Source organism: Marmota marmota, unplaced genomic scaffold, assembly GCF_001458135.2.
Source record: "Marmota marmota marmota unplaced genomic scaffold, marMar, whole genome shotgun sequence".
NCBI classification, from domain to species: Eukaryota; Metazoa; Chordata; class Mammalia; order Rodentia; family Sciuridae; genus Marmota; species Marmota marmota.
The window spans coordinates 39,284,532-39,301,382 of record NW_025999842.1 but is presented as its reverse complement, the minus strand read 5'-3'; positions in this window follow the sequence as shown (position 1 = coordinate 39,301,382).

Below are 16,851 nucleotides of genomic sequence, written 5' to 3'. Positions count from 1 at the left end.
TCTGTACAGTGTAAAACATTGAAAATGCAAATACTAAAAGCTAACATGTACCCACCCATTTCATAGATAGTGGTATCTTTCATACTCTACAGAACCCCAGCTGAGAAGCAGATTTGGAGGAAACATGATTTAACTTTATCTTAAAGAAGATGTGTTTTGCATTCCTGTGACATATCCGAGTATTTTCCAAGAGACTGTTCTGGGTCCGAAGTAATCCATCCTTGATAGCAGCATACACTCTGCAAGGGAACTGGCAAGGCAAAAAGTTAAGTCCTTTGAATCTGACAATGAATTCACTGCAGGCGACCACAGTGAGAGTATTTTCTCATGAACAGTCAGCAAAAGCAAGATTTCAGGGCATGTTTCAACAGAGTGTACATAAGATTCTTTCTAGAAGTTTGGCTATAAACAAGAAGAGATAGACAGGTTGCTGCTTGACAAAAAAACAGGTGAGAGAAATTACTGTTATTTTTGTTTTTGTTTTTTTGGGTTTTGGTACTGGGCATTGAACTGGGGTGCTTAATCCCAACCTCCTGAGCCGAAATTACTTTTATTTTATTTTTATGGAAGAGATTTGGGCATGTTTAAAGAGCTTTTAGAAGTTGCACTTCTGGAGCCTATAACTGCAGACATGTTGAAAGATTAACATTGCAAAGCCAATTGATATCTTTTAATGCATAACTTAAATCTAAAAAAGAAAAAGATCATGTGATATTTTCTGAGAGAAATCATTAAAAAACAAGAGAAAGGGGTTGGGTTGTGGCACAGTGGTAGAGCGCTTGCCTAGCATGCAGGAGGCACTGGGTTCAATCCTCAGCACCACATAAAAATAAATAAAATTAAGGTCCATTAACAACTAAAAATAAATAAATAAAAAATGAGAGAAAAAACAGCTGTAAGCCAGATAAACTCAGGAAGGTGACAAGCAGGCTGGAGGTGTAATCACTGGAGTGATTTTATGATGCCAGGAGGTTTTATGAGATTAGAGCAGATACTGTTTCCTCTGCAGGTGTGGTGCCCTAATTCTTCAGGACATACAGGGCTTTTGAAGTGCCCAGGAAAAGCAAGGAACCCAGCTGTGAATGGCAAAAGGCATCTTCTTCTCACTTGTGTGTATGCCCAGGTTTCCACCCACCTTGAGTAATTATCCAAACAAGCCTTTGCCTTCATACCTTCAGGGATTTGTTTTGTTGCAATACTGGGATTTGAACCCAAGGTCTCACACATGCTAAGCAAGTGCTTGATACTGAGCTATTAAGAGATAGAGCCTCCCTAAATCGCCCAGGCTGACCATGAACTTGCCATCCTCCTGCCTCAGCCTCCTGAGTAACTAGAGCAATAAGTACAGACAACTGCATCCAGCATATCTTCAATTTTCCAAAACAAATACCTTCCCATATTTAAAGTTCTAAATCTAGACATCTAAAGATGCTTACAGAGAACAGAATTTTAGAACAACAAACTTCATGTGAGATCATTACTTCAGAAAAAGAAGTCATGCAAACATTTAAAAAGAAAGAAAAGAGGTTTTTTTTTGTTGTTGTTTTTTTTTTTTGGTACCAGGGATTGAACACCAGTGAGCCACATCCCCAGCCCTGTTTTGTATTTTATTTAGACACAGGGTCTCACTGAGTTGCTTAGTGCCTTGTAGTTGCTGAGGCTGGCTTTGAACTTGCAATTCTGTCTCAGCCTCTAAAGCCACTGGGATTACTGGCCTGCATCACCGTGCCCTGCAAGAAAGAATTAATTTTTTAAAGAGAGTGAACAATACTAGGAAAGCCAAGAGACTTTGCTCAGCTTGTAACATTTTTACATTTGAAAGCTCTCAAGAAGCTAAGGACAGTTCATCATAAGTGATGCTGATGACTACCAGTGAGAGCTGAAGAATTCTGTCTGGTCTCAAAATCAAGTGTTTATTCAACTTGCCACAGATAATAAAATTCATCATGATGATGAAATCTTGGGAAGAACAATTAAAGTTGGACAGAAGGACATATGTATTGCAAAATGAAACACCTACAGAACAATAGCATTGAGGAATGTTAAAATATCAGATTGTTTCATGTTCATGACGGATAGGCTCAAGAAACTAACTAGACCTCACCACCCAAAGAAATTGTGAAAGTAGGACAAAATTGGTAAACTTTTTACATTCAGTTATTGAATTTATTTTTCTTTAGCCTATGGATTTCAGCCAATTTAATGCATTTTGATCAGTGTTTTTCCAGGGAAACCCCAAAACACACACAAAAAAGCACAAGCTAAACTTATGTGTTCAGGACCTACTTAGGATCAAAATAATTCATACCAATATAGCAGAGAATCCTTTTACCTCCTGATAAAGGCAAATTAGACTAAACATTGTTTATACTGGATAACATATGGAAAATTATTCTTATTTCTTTGTATTATGGAGGCAGAAACTTGCTTTGCAGAATTACCCCAAATTATAAAAGCCACAGTATTCTATAAAATTGCTGATTTTCTAAAAGCAGGAAGAACTCATCTAGGTAAGTTCTAATTCCTAGAGATAAGTTATGTTGTTTTCAGAGTTGATGACCATACGTGAATGTGATTACTGGTTTCAATTCAACTTTTTAGAGTAGGAGCTCAAGGATTTATCAACTTTGTCTTTTTTTTTAAATTTCCTGAAGTAAAAACCAAAAACTTATGAACCAAATCTATGTATATTGTTTTATGCTACACAGAATAAAAATTATAATCTCTATGTAAAACAAGAACAAATAAACCTGAGAAATTTCATAGTATGCTGCTGATTTCACCATTCTTTTAACTCAATGGATCAATTTAAGAGAAAGAAGGCATAGCTAATAAATGTTGAATGAATAGCTTAGAATTTTTTGTAAATTCTCAGATTTTTTTAGGGTACTAGTTGCTTTTTTACTGTGATTGATTTGACAAGTCACAAATGATGCATGCTTCTTACATAAGATTGGTTATATGTCTTCTTTCTTTCGTTCGTTTTTTTGGTTGTTTTTTTTGGCAGCGGGGGAGGGGGGATCAGGGATGCTTTACCACTGAGCTATATCACCAGTCCTTTTTATTTTCTATATTGAGATAGGGTCTCACGAAGTTGCTGAGGGCCTCTCTAAGTTGCTGAGTTTATCTTGGAACTTGCAATCCTCCTGCCTCAGCCTCCAAGTCACTCAGCTGGCATCACAGGTGTGCACCATCACACTGGGCAAGATTACAATATTTCTTAAATAATATTGTCCAAGAAAAACAATGTTTAAAGAATATTCAGTCTATCAGGGGCATTCACAAAATATAATGTAAATAATTAAAGTGCAAAGTAGAATCATGTCTGAGTAAAAATCAATGTCATTGTTGTGGGTGTGGGGGAGTCTGGAGATTGAATCCAAGGCAGCTTTACCACTGAGTTACATACCCAGCCCCATCTATTTTTTCATTTTTGAGACAGTGTCCCATTAAATTGACCGGGCCTGTCTCAAGCTTGCCATCCTCCTCTCTCAGTCCCTGGAGTTGCTGGGATTACAGGTGTGCCTTATCACACCTGCTAAAAATCATTGTCATTGCTAGAGAATACAATAGGTGAAATGAGAAGGAAGAAAGTATGTGATAGAAAAGAGATGACACCTAACCACCATCACTACCTCCCACCTAGATGTCAAGATGTACCATTCTCCAGGTGTTTGGTGCTGGACAAATAGGTGGACTGGGAAGACGGTGAGCAATCAGTCATGACATGCAGAAGATATTTGCATTATCATATTTGTGACCTGAGAAGTGCCAATACTTGGTAAACTAAAGTATGAGAAACACAGGCCTTGTGAGCTACAAACTAAAATGACAGGTTCCAGATTTCCTGTTGATTCTATTGAGCAAGTTATTATTCTTGGCTGAAAAAAACTCTAGAAATTATCTGGTGATCTGATAGCCTATATTCACCTTGTTAATTTATTTGAACTAACAAAATGCAGGAGGTTTTCTACTAAGAATAGGGTTAGTTGTGCTTCTGACAGTCATATTTTGGGGTCCCACATTTTAATATCTGCAGAAAATCTAGCTAATTTATCTTTAATTTACTTTTCACCTTGATACACATTGTCCTGTGGCCCTGTGTTGAGAAACCAGCCAGTTACCCCTAAGCATCCCCAGATGTCAAAATCTCTCATCATAAACAAGTTAAGCAAGTTGCAAAAGCTAGACTTCTCATCCTCACAATAGGTACAGATATCAGTGTATCATGGATTTAGTATATCAAGATAGAGGATAAAACTAAAATAATTGCTCATCTGAAGTTCCTTGCAATGGGGCTGAATCTCAAGGCAATTGTTTTTTAGGGCATGAATGAAAATGCATACACTTAATTTCTCACCTTTCCTTCCTGGTCTGCTCCTTCTTGATCAAAATTACTAAATCTGTAAAATGTTTTTGAACCCTTACCTTCATTTCATAAGCATTTATATCTCTAGGTTAGGATCTTCTCACTTTTGCCTGGACTCAATTCAGAAAACCGTACAGAAAAATTTTCTCATGTAATTTTCAAACCAGAGACTCCCAATTCTTCTCCACAACTCTTCTTTCCTTTTGCATTATGTCCAGATGCCTCACTATAAAATTGTTTCTTTAAATTATTTTTTTTAAATACATTAAGATATTGAGTAGACCAGAGTTTTAGATGTTTTCAGAAACTTTGGGTGGGGTGAGGGGGCAGTAGCAAGGATTGAACCTTGGGCACTTAACTACTGAGCCACATTTTTTGTTTTTTATTTTGAGACAGGCTCTGGTTAAGTTCCTTAGTGCCTCACTAAGTTGCTGAGGCTGGCCCGGAATTTGTGATCTTCCTGGCTCAAACTCTGGAGTTCCTGGGATTATAAGCATGGGCCACCATACCCAGCTGTTTTCAGAAACTTTTGGTGTGAAGAGGGCTTAAAACAATACATTAATCTAGAAATCACCAGTTTATGCTGGGCATGGTGGCACATAGCTATAATCCCACTGGCTCTGAGGCTGAGATAGGAGAACGGCAAGTTCAAAGCTAGCATCAGCAATTTAGCAAGATCTTAAGGAACTTAGTGAGACCCTGTCTCAAAATAAAAAATAAAAATGGACTGGGGATGTAGCTCAGATTAAGTATCCCTGGTTTAATGCTTGGTAAAAGGGAAAAAAAAAAGAAATCATTAGTTTATTTAAGTTTTTTAAGTTTATAAACATTTTTATTCTTATAAAATTGAAAGGAACTAATGCAACATCTGCAAGAATAAATAAGAACATTTAATAAAAACAGATTTTCAAGTAATAGATCTAGTTCTAAAATGCTCTTCTAGACAATAAAATCTATTTTGAAATTAAAATAACTTTAACAAGTCCATTATGACATTATATTAGACACAGTTCGGTAAAAGAGAGTCAGTTGACAACAACTGACTCCACATAAGTAAATTATAATATAGGAACCATCAAAAATCAATGAGAAACAGATAATTTGAAAAATTGTGTTATCCCATAAAATCAATGTCATAGAAAGGATGAGAAGAGATTGTTAAAGCAAAGAGACCCAACCAAACTCAACGTATGACTTCACTTCATCTCAGATACAAATTAATTTTAAATAGATACTCCTGAGCTATCAGGAAAATCTGAATATGGAAAATTAGTTGATATTAAGAAAGTATTGTGCAGAGTATGGCGGCACAGGCCTATAATCCCAGCTACTCAGGAGGCTGAGGTAGGATGATTGTAAATTCAAGTCCAGTTTGGGCAATGTAGCCAGACCTCTGCTCAAAAAATTAATTATATTTTTTTAAAGAAGTGTCTTTAAACTGTCCCACATTTAAGTACAGGCAATGACTTCTCAATGGATTCTTAAAGCTCGAGAATTAATAAATTGGGATGATAGGAAATTAAAAACAAAGGAAAAAACTAAAATCTTTGAGAACCCACAATATATGAGAAAATCTTTGAAATATACTCTTATGACAGATGATTAATGTCTAGAACATTTAAAGAACTCAAAAACTTACCACCCAAAAAACCCCAAAACAATAAATGGGAAAATGAATTACACAGACACTTCTCAAAAGAAGAAATACAATTAACCAACTAATACATGGAAAAATATTCGACATCTTTAGCAATCAGGAAAGTGCAAATCAAAACTACAGAGATTTCATCACATTCCAGTTATAATGGCAGCCATCAAAAATGCAAATAATAGATGCCAGGCATGGTGGCACATGCCTGTGACCCCAGCTACTTGGGAAGCTAAGGCAGGAGGACCACAAATTCAAAGCCAGCCTCAATAATTTAGCAAGGCCCTAAGCAATTTAGTGAGACTATGTCTCAAAATAAAAAAAAGGGGGGGGGGCTAGGGATGTGGCTTAGTGGTTAAGCGCCCCTGGATTTAAATAAATAAATAAATAAAGCACTGGGATCATTTTTTTTTAATTTTTTATTGTTGGTTGTTCAAAACATTACATAGTTCTTGATATATCATATTTCACACTTTGATTCAAGTGGGTTATGAACTCCCATTTTTACCCCGTATACAAATTGCAGAATCACATCAGTTACACATCCATTGATTTACATATTGCCATACTAGTGTCTGTTGTATTCTGCTGCCTTTCCTGTCCTCTACTATCCCCCCTCCCCTCCCCTCCCCTCTTCTCTCTCTACCCCCTCTACTGTCATTCGAAAGAAAGAAAGAAAGAAAGAAAGAAAGAAAGAAAGAAAGAAAGAAAGAAAGAAAGAAAGAAAGAAAGAAAGCACGCACTGGGATCATTTCTTAAAAAAAAAAAAAAAAACCCTCAGGGGGGCTGGGGTTGAACGGCTCAGTGGTAGAGAGCTCGCCTACCATGCATAAGACACTGAGTTCCATCCTATGGAGCATCACATAAATCTAAAGTAAATATATTGTGTCCACCTAAAATTACAAAAACAAATATTAAAAAAAAAAAACCCAGTCTGGGATATAGCTCAATTGGTAGAGTGCTTGCTTCACATGCACAAAGCCCTGATTCAATCCCCAGCACCAAAAAAAACAAAAAAACAAAACCCCTCACATTGAAAAAAAGAGAGTCAAAAGAAGGGAAGAAGGAAGGAAAGACCGCAGGAAGAGATTTTATCTGGTAGAAGATAGAGGAAAGGGCAATAATCTCCTAGTTCTTTATCCTTTCCAAAGGAAGTGCATGGAATACCTACATGGCAGGTAGTTTGAAAACTGTTGCATCTGATTCAATGGCCTACCAGACAGTTCCTGCTCTCTCTCTTAGAGCACCATGGCTACAGAGGAGATTGTTCCCATTCACAACCCACTCACCCGCTGCACAGTCCCCTCCCAAGCTCCCCAGTTAGGCATCTCTCTCCTACCCAACACACTGACTTCACCTTTTATTTGCTCTTCTTGTCTGACAACTTGGTAAATCTGTTACTCATCATGCCATCAGCTGGCCTTGTTTGCAGAATATTTCATAAGATCAACAAGGGTAGTTTTCATCTTAATAAAAGAACCGTTGTTGATGAGAAAATAATATACTGAAGCAATTGGTCAACTGCTGAGGAAAAAATAAATAAAACAAAACAATGTATGAATTAACTATACTGTACTCCAGAGATGCAAGGGTAACAGAGTCAAATAAAAACAAAAGCACATAATGAACAGCTAGAACAAAATTGTAGTTGAATACCAAAACTCTTGGGGGGAAAGATAGAGCCTTCTAATCTTGATGTAATGATCAAAATGTGGCTAAAAAAAAATCTAAGAAATTCCATTCAGGCTCAGAGGCACACACCTATAGTCCCAGCAACTTGGGAGGCTGAAGTAGAAGGATCACATGTTCAAGAACATCCTGGGCAACTTGGCAAGCCTCTGCCTCAAAATAAAATCTACAAATAAAAAGAGATGGGGATATAGCTCAGTGATAGAGTACCCCCCGGGGGGGGGGTTAATCTCCAGTATCTACCACCATCCCTCACTCGGCCAAAAAAATAAATCTAAGAAATCCATAGCAAAAACATAAATGTTTCAAAATTTTAACTCACAGTGCTGTGGAGGTAGCTCAGTGGCACAGTGCTTGCCTGGAATACTTAAGACTGTAGGTTTGATACACAATACCAGAAAAAAAAGAAGAAAAAAAAAAGAATGTAGATTTTCATATAAAAGCTTTCAGTACTATATATATATTTCCAGACCGGAGATTGAACACAGGCTACATCCCCAGCCCTTTTTTATTTTTTATTTTGAGACAGGATTTCTATAAATTGCCTGAGTTGCCTGGAGTTTACAATCCTCCTGGCAAAGCCTCCCAAGTGGCTGGAATTACAGGTGAGTGTCACTTTGTGTACTATGTTCCACTTTTTTGTTTTCTATTTTTTTTACTTTTACTTTTTGTACAAGGGATTGAACCCAAGGGGCCTTAACCACTGAAACACATCCCCAGTTCTTTTTATTTATTTATTTATTTTTATTTTGAGACAGGGTCTTAGTAAGTTACTTAGGGCCTTATTAAATTGCCAAGGCTGTCTTTGAACTTGTGGCCCTCTGACCTCGGCCTCCTGAGGTGCTGGGATTACGGGTGTGCACTATATTTTTAATATTAAGGCAAAAATTTATATATTTAAAAATATTGAGAAAAAACCTCTATATTTTGTCATTCTTTTTTTTTTTAACTTGGGGATTGAACAAAATTTTTCGTCTTATTTTTTGTTCATCTTAAAGTTTCTTTCAAATTTTTCATAATAAATATTCATTTATTTTATAATGTTAAAAAAATTATTTAGGGCTGGAGGTTTAGCTCAGTGATAGAGCATTTGTCTAGTATATGTGAGGCCTTAGGTTTGATCACTAGCACTACAAAATAAATGAATAAATAATGTTTAGAAAACAAGCATGCTCTATGATGTGGACTAGTAACGTTTATTAGCAAAGAACAGCATCAAAGTTAGGCAATCTGATCTACTTCTTGATCATGCTGATACAGTTTGACATCTTGAAATTTATCTTGTCTTTTAATTACAGCTCTGTTTTAAACAGCTAGCTAGGCAGAAAATGAAAAGGAATTGCTGAGCGCAGGTGAATTAGAAGTTTCTGATAATGCTCTTGATCTTCCCTCAGCAAAATTCTTGGAGATTATGAAAGATAAGACTTCAAATTACTCTGAACCAAGAACTTCCATCATGATCAAGACTTTTCTATCATGAGCCAAACACTGTCAGTCACATGAAGTAAACTCATGCTGATTATAGAGCATGTAAATGAAGCATAAGTGATATGTCAAAGAAGGGAAAGGAGCATTCAAAGAGCTAAAGTTTCATCTTTAATTTAGTTTTATTCAATCTGGCAGTACTGGGGATCAAGCCCAGGTACACTCTATCACTAAGCTATATTCCCTCACTTTTTATTTTATATTTTGAGATAGAGTCTTATTAAATTGCTAAGGTCTTGAACTTGTGATACTGCCACAGCCTCCTAACTAGCTGGAATTACAGGTGGGTGCCACTATACCTAGTTCTCTTAATTTAATTTTAACTAGTATCTATATACAAATAACTTGGCTATCTACAGGGCCAGGGTTGAAAGGATCCTTTGCTTTTTTTTTTTTTTTTTTTACGTATTTCTACCTTTGTTTGCATTTATATAGCAACAGGGTGTTGCTTTTATATCTAAAAGAAAAAAAAGTGAAAGAGAGGAGAAATGAGGAAAAAGAAAGGAGAAGGAAAAGAGGAGGAATAAAAATGGAGAAAGAGAGAAGAAAGTAAATAGAAAATAAAGAATGAAGCAGAGGAAGGTAAGTGTTAAGGGCAAGAAGGAAAAAAGGAGGGGGAGCATTTGCAGCCATTGCCACTGTATGACTGAGGAGTATTCCCTAGAGTTCACCTTGACAATCCAGAAAAGGTGTCACAACACAGTATTATCCTAGTAAAATCAGTGCAAGCCAAGGTATAGTTCTAAATTTTGGCAGGGCAAATGTCAATTTACCAAGAAAAGATTGCTTTTCTAAAAGGCAGACCTAATGTTGCTTTCAAATATAAGGCAGATATATAAAAACCAAGAAAAGCAATGTGTACATTTATAATGAGAAATAGATTGGGCCATTCTGTTTTCTCATTGCTGTGCATTAAGACTGCACATTCCTGAATGGGAGCTCAGTTGCTGTTGGATTACTTTTTGTGACAATGGAGGGCTGCAAATCTGTAGTTCTGACCTGAATTCATCCTAACTCTTTTGTCTGTTTGCTGCTTGTTTTAAAGACAGAGTCTCCCTGTGCTGCCCAGGTTGGTCTCCAACTCTTGGCTTCAAACAATCCTGCCTCAGTCTCCCAAGCAGCTGGGAGTATAGACTATAGACTATAGAACTATAGAACTATAGGTTCTATAGACTATAGAACCAGGCCACTGGGCCTGGTTCATAGGTTGATTTTAATCTATGAATTCTTAGAGTTCTGAAGGCGACTTCCTGTCTGTGTCTATCCATTATAGGAACTAAATTTATTTAAAGTGCTCCTATCCTTATTTCCTTTTCATGTTCTTCTTTCCCAATCCTTATGTATTGTTTAATGTACTGTCAGATGATTAGGTTTGTTTTCCAATGACCTTCTCACTATGCAAACTGGCATTTCTTTGATTTCCTTCCTAAAATTTTTGTAGAAGTAGAAAACACAGAGGTAATGTTTTGACATTCAGAACTTGACTGTTGACTGGATTTTTTTTTTCCTGGCAGGATAACTTTCCCTTTGTTCATTTCCCTTGAGAGCAATTGTAACCATTACCTAAAGCCTCCCATTTATCAAGGGCTTACTTCATGTCCCTGAGCTCTTCACTCATACCTCATTTAATCACCATACCATCTTGCAGGAATGGATTTTTATTTTTGTTTACAGTGGGGGACAGGCTCAAAGTTTATACATCTTGCTCAAGATCACATGGTGAATAAATAACACTCATTTCCTAACATAGTTAAGTTCAGCTTTACCTGTGCTGCTGCCAGCTTCAAAACTTCCTAGGACCATAAGTTAAAAAAAAAAAAAAAAAAAAAAGGAAAGAAGAAAGGCAGGAAAGGAGGGAGAAAATTAAAAAAAGAAAATCCAAGATAGAGTCTCAGCAAATTCATGTTTGACATTAAGTGTATTGAAAAGCATGATAGGAAAAGTATCCTGCTTTTCAAATTTTTATCCCACAAGCAACTAAAAATACACAAAATCTGATCATTGATGAAAAATACATGTTACTTGCTATAAATGGCACTGAATGGTAAAAATAAAAGTTAGAACACCATGTCCAAACTATCCCCAGAGCTTTGCCCTGACATATGGTTGTATTTATGGGTGGGTGGGGGGATACCAAAAATAACAAGAAAGGACACAAGATTTGTTTTATGCAGCATCTTTTAGACGTGTAGTGTGTACGAATGAGCACAAAACCAAGTGTTATTTAGCGCAGCAACAATTTTTTCAGGCACCCTTTTATTGCAAATTTCTCATCTACTTATAATATGTTTGCTTGAAATTTCCTTTTATTACAGAGCACATTGTCATTGATTATCTGAGTTCTACGTACACTTTTCAAGAAGCAACAGTTCATGTACAAGTGTTGGAAATTCCCCAGAAGTCCTGGGATTGGGGGGAAAATCTGAAGACATTCATGTTTTTAATTTATGACGACATTTGCAGCCTTAATGCAATAAAACACTGCCTGCTTTTTAATCAAGAAAGTTGTTAAAAATATTTTTGAAATGTAAAACGAGAAGCCAACTAAATACCTGCACGGATCATCAGGTTGTCTTGGTCACCCACACCTTTGTGCTTAGCCCTGTTGGAATGTCAGGAAATCACAAGAGAAAATTTTTTTCTTTTACTAATTTATTTCCAAAACAGACATGCTCTGGTAAAAAAACCAAAAGCTATGAATGCTTTCATTTGATAACCAAGAAATTACATTTTTCTCTTTTCTGCCAGAACTATTTCTTTTCCTTCTTACAAATTTGGAGTCCTTTTATATGAGTAGATTTCTACACTGAGATTTTTCTCTAATTCAGTTACTTGTCATATAGTAGTATAGCTTCTTAGCTGTTTCTCTCACACATTGTCATCGTCAGTTGTCCTGTAGAAACATCAAGTTAAAGGCAGAGTTTCACTTTAAAGCTGACTAAAAATCACTGGTTCAATGCCAAGTGGCACCCTCATTCCCACATTTGCTATGTTTGGAGTTTTAGATAACTATCACCTGCAGTTCTCATACTCTTTAATTATAAAGAACTGCAAGTCCTCCAGACAAGTAAGGGCCCGAGTAAAGATAAAAATTAAACAATTTTTTTTAATGGTTTCCAACAGCACTCTTTAATTAGGAGGTTATATTGTGTGGTATATGACTCCAGAGTTATATTGAAATATTTCACTTGGTACTTATTTATGAAAAGATAAATATTTAGAAGAGTAAAATGTAAATGTATATGTGTGGCAAAGAGAAGTCTTTAATGCCATGAATGCGAAAACAGAATCTAACCAAAAAAAAAAAAAGTTGTTCTAAATGTAAGAAAAGGAAGGGAAGAAATTTGATAGAAGCTTATCTCATTTAATCCATTTTAGCTTCAATTGTATTATTTAGAGTAGGAAAGGAATCATAGAGGTAAACTTCAGTTATGAACAAAATGTGAAAGCAAAAGCTTATGTTTTTAAGCTGTCATAATCAGAAAAATTTTAGCAAGAGAAACTAGGGAAGGATTGAAATCTCTAAACTGAAACAGATAACTTCAATCATGTTATAACTTATTGTATCTGCTTTTTTCATTTTTAAATTTCAATTTATAAAATTATAAATTATAAGATATTTCAAATATACAGAATATAATGCAACAGGTAAAAAGCTCTATTAGAGTTGTTTTTTTTTTTTTTTTTTTAAATCAGTAATGTGGATTGAATCCAGGGCCTGTCACATGCTATACAAGCACTTTGCCACTGAGCTATAGCCCCAGTTCTTTTTGTTTTATTTTGAGTCAGGGTCTCACTAAATTGCCCAGGCTGTCCTCGTGTTTGCAATCCTCCTGATTTTGCTTCTGAGTAGCCAGGATTATTGGGTGTGTAACCCCACATCCTGCTCTGTTACAGTTTTAATGTACATGGAATTATAGATGATAAGATGCTGAATGTAGTTGTATTTAATTCTCAAATTACTTCACTCTCACTGAAATATGAAATGCATAAGGGAAAGGTGGTTCCTGCAAAAGGCAATCATTGACAAACACAGCTAATACATGAAAAATTGTCCCAGAACAAGTATTATCTTTCATTAATTCTCTAATAGTGTCTATCTCTAAATAAGTTTTGATATAGTAAGTAGCTTAGATGATTAGAAATTAACATCCTAGGGAATTTTAAGGGCAACTTAATTTTAGTTGCTCTGAGTTCAGGAAAACTTGAATTTGAGCCACAACTACATCAAAATTGTCAAAAGCAATGGCCATTCAGTCTCTGTGACTCCACTGGAGTTGAGGCCATAAATCCTGTTTTGACACATCTTGATATTTTTACCCTCACCCTCTATAGTTCTTTGAGTTAACCTCAATTGTAACCATTCCCTGATGATTTGGGCTTAAGGTTACTTTAGATTTTTGTGGGGAAGTTTTGTAGTTTACATTTTAGTTAACTAGGTTCAGGATTAATAAATATCCCTGCATATCTGAAACACACACCCTAATCCCAGTGGGTTGTAGGCTGAGGCAGGAGGATTGAAAAATCAAAGCCACCCTCAGCAGTTTAACAAAACCTTGTCTCAAAATTTAAAAATTAAAAAATCGCTGGGGATGTGGCTCAGTATTTAAGAGCCTTAGTTCAATCCCCAGTATCAAATAAATAAATCTGACTTCAATTTTTCAAATCAGACATCAGTCTAACAAAACTCACTATTTAGTTTTAAAATAAGATAATCCTATGGTTTCTGCTAACAAACCTACTAAAAACTATTTTACTGTCCCTACTGATTCTGATGAACAGTATATAAAGAGTGACATGTGACAAGGACTGGCACAAAAAACACAACAGGCTCCATATTGTTTCATAGTGCATGGGGGCAGGTGTCTCAGTGCATTAAATAAGACGTGAGTCTAGGGTTTGCCTTCTCAAGTGGGTGCCTCCCAAGACTGTTTTTGTATTCAACAGGAAAGTGTGGGCATTGAAATTACGCTACGCGTCATAGTCCAAATAAGCATTTGGTCATTTCAAAGTAACATCTGGAGGACAGAAAAATAATCTTAACTTAAAATTTCAACACTTTTGAAGAAGACAATACAAATGTAAAATTTTTCCTTCAAATTAGCCTTCTTTCCTACACAATACTGTTCTGTTTCTGGTCTTCTTGAAAAACTGTTTCTGTGGTGTTTGTTCCATGTCTCCTCTTGAGTCTGAAAATTGCCAGCTGCAAATTCTAACATGTCAAGGGCTCAGCTATATTTGCCCAACTAAGAAAAGGTAAAAGAATCGTGGAGCCTGTAAAATTATAAACATGCTTGTACACGGTTGTTGTGTTGTTTATAGAGAGAACTCTAAGACTTTAATAAGCCCCCAAACTTCATTATTTTGCCCTCCCTCTAAGTACAAAGCATAGATGTTTTGGCATGTTGGAATTTGAAGTTTGTAATTTTGGGAAGAGGCAGCGTATGGTCCAGAAACTCGCAACCTGGTCAGGTGGGAATATTCAGCAAGTTTCACAAAATAAGGTAAAGGAACAGCCCTTGACCCCATAAGCTTGATCAAAACTTCCAGAGGCTATGTTGAGAATGCAGTAAAAAACAACAAACAAAGGCACTGGACTTCTTTCTAGGATCTAAAGACATTAATTCAACAATTCTGCCATTTTTTGAAAATAGGCAGAAAACTTTGTGTAAAATTCTGAGTAAAAAATATGGTAATATACCATAGTTGATTGTCTAATGAAAAACAAGGAAATTTCATATAAAGGCATAAGTTTTGTTTAAAATAAGAATTTCCTGGGCTGAGATGCTATGCTGCTCAGTGGCAAAGCATCACATTTGCAAAGCCCTGGGTTTGACCCCCAGTTCAAAAAAAAAAAAAAAAGAATTTCCTAAGAAACACTGTTAGATTATATGTCTAATCTGGTGATACATGCCAGAAATCCCAGCTCCTTGGGAGGCTAAGACAGGAGGATAGAAAATTCCAGGTCAGCCTTGAGCCTCAGAGATTTAGCAAGACCCTGACTTAAAAAAAATACACACACACACATATATACGGCTATGCATGTGGCTCAGTGGTACAGCACCCTTTGTTCACTCCCCAATACCAGCCATTAAAAAATTAAATAAAAAAATTGTAAGATTGAAAAGAATTTTGAAGTTTCCAGGTTTTCTTTTTCTTTTTTCCAACATGAACATCCCAGGTTAGTAAAATATTCCACTAGACTCTAAAACTATGCTGTCCAATTCAGTACCCACTAGCCAAATGTGGGCATTTAAATTAAAGTGAAAGAAAAAGCAATTTATTTCTTCAGATTTCATAGCCACCTGTGGTTAGTGGCTTCTATATTGAATAGCATAAAACACTCGTCACCACAGGAAGTCCTACTATTCCAGTTTCCAGAAGATTCAAAATATCCAACTTTTAAAACAAGAAATTTATGCAAAAAGTGTTTAATAAATACTTTTAGACTAAAACTATTTAACTTTCCCGTAATTTTATGACAGTTCAATTTAATATTTAGTTGGTAACAGCAGCCAGCCAATTAAGATAAACAAAATGAAGAATTGAACATAATTTTTATAGCTTTTGGAAAGATTCACATTGTGTGCTTCTTGCAGGAACTGTGGTTGAACATGTATAAAAATTCTGAACATGTTAAACACATGTTTATGTACTATTATGCACATAATTTATATATATTATATATATTAAGTAATACATATATACATTTAATATTATGTATATTGTGTGTGTGTGTGTGCAGTGCTGGGGATTAAGCCAGGACATTTTAAGTTCTATTAAACTGTATTTACACACATTTTTGTTTGATTTTTAGTACCAGGAATTGGGTTAACCAGTGAACCACATCCAACCCTTTTTATTTTTGAGACAGGGCCTTGCTGAGGCTGGCTTTGAAATTGCAATCCTCCTCCCTCAGCCTCCTGAGCTGCTGGGATTACAGGCATGTGTATACGTTTTTAATAGGTATTTTAATACACATATTTGCATATACATACATGTGTACCCTTAATATGCACACATATACATATATATGTACTTTTTTAAATACTGAAAAGCCTACAGTTGGGATATCTTGAGGATGACCTATTTCTGAAAGATGAACTTGCTCCCTCCTCATCACGGATGCATTTTATACCTCCATTCTACCACTGTAAAGCTCAGCAGACTATCATTGTTCAACCACACCTTCTGCAGCTTGAGTACAGGAAACACACATACATTCAATCTACCATTCCCCATGGTAAATGCAAACACACACACACAGAGCACTCATTGGTCAAATGAGAGTAAAAAAAATGTTCATGTTACCTTTATCAAATAATAAACTGGGATACTGGTCATGAGTTAGTTAATTCTCTGAATTTAGAAAAGTCACATAAACTTTGATCATCTAAACATAGTAAAGAAACAACTGAATTGAGCCGGGTTATTTTGAAATTATGAAATTTAGCCAGGTGAGGTGGCACAAGCTTGTAACCTCAGTGACCTGGGAAGCTGAGGCAGAAGGATCAGAAGTTTGAGGCCAGCCTCAGCAACTTGGGAAAACCCTATTTCAAAATGAAAAATAAAAAGGGATTGGTAGTAGAGTGTCCCTGGGTTCCATCCCCCATACTGCAAAGAAAGAAAACACAAAATTCTTAAAATGTATATGCTCCAT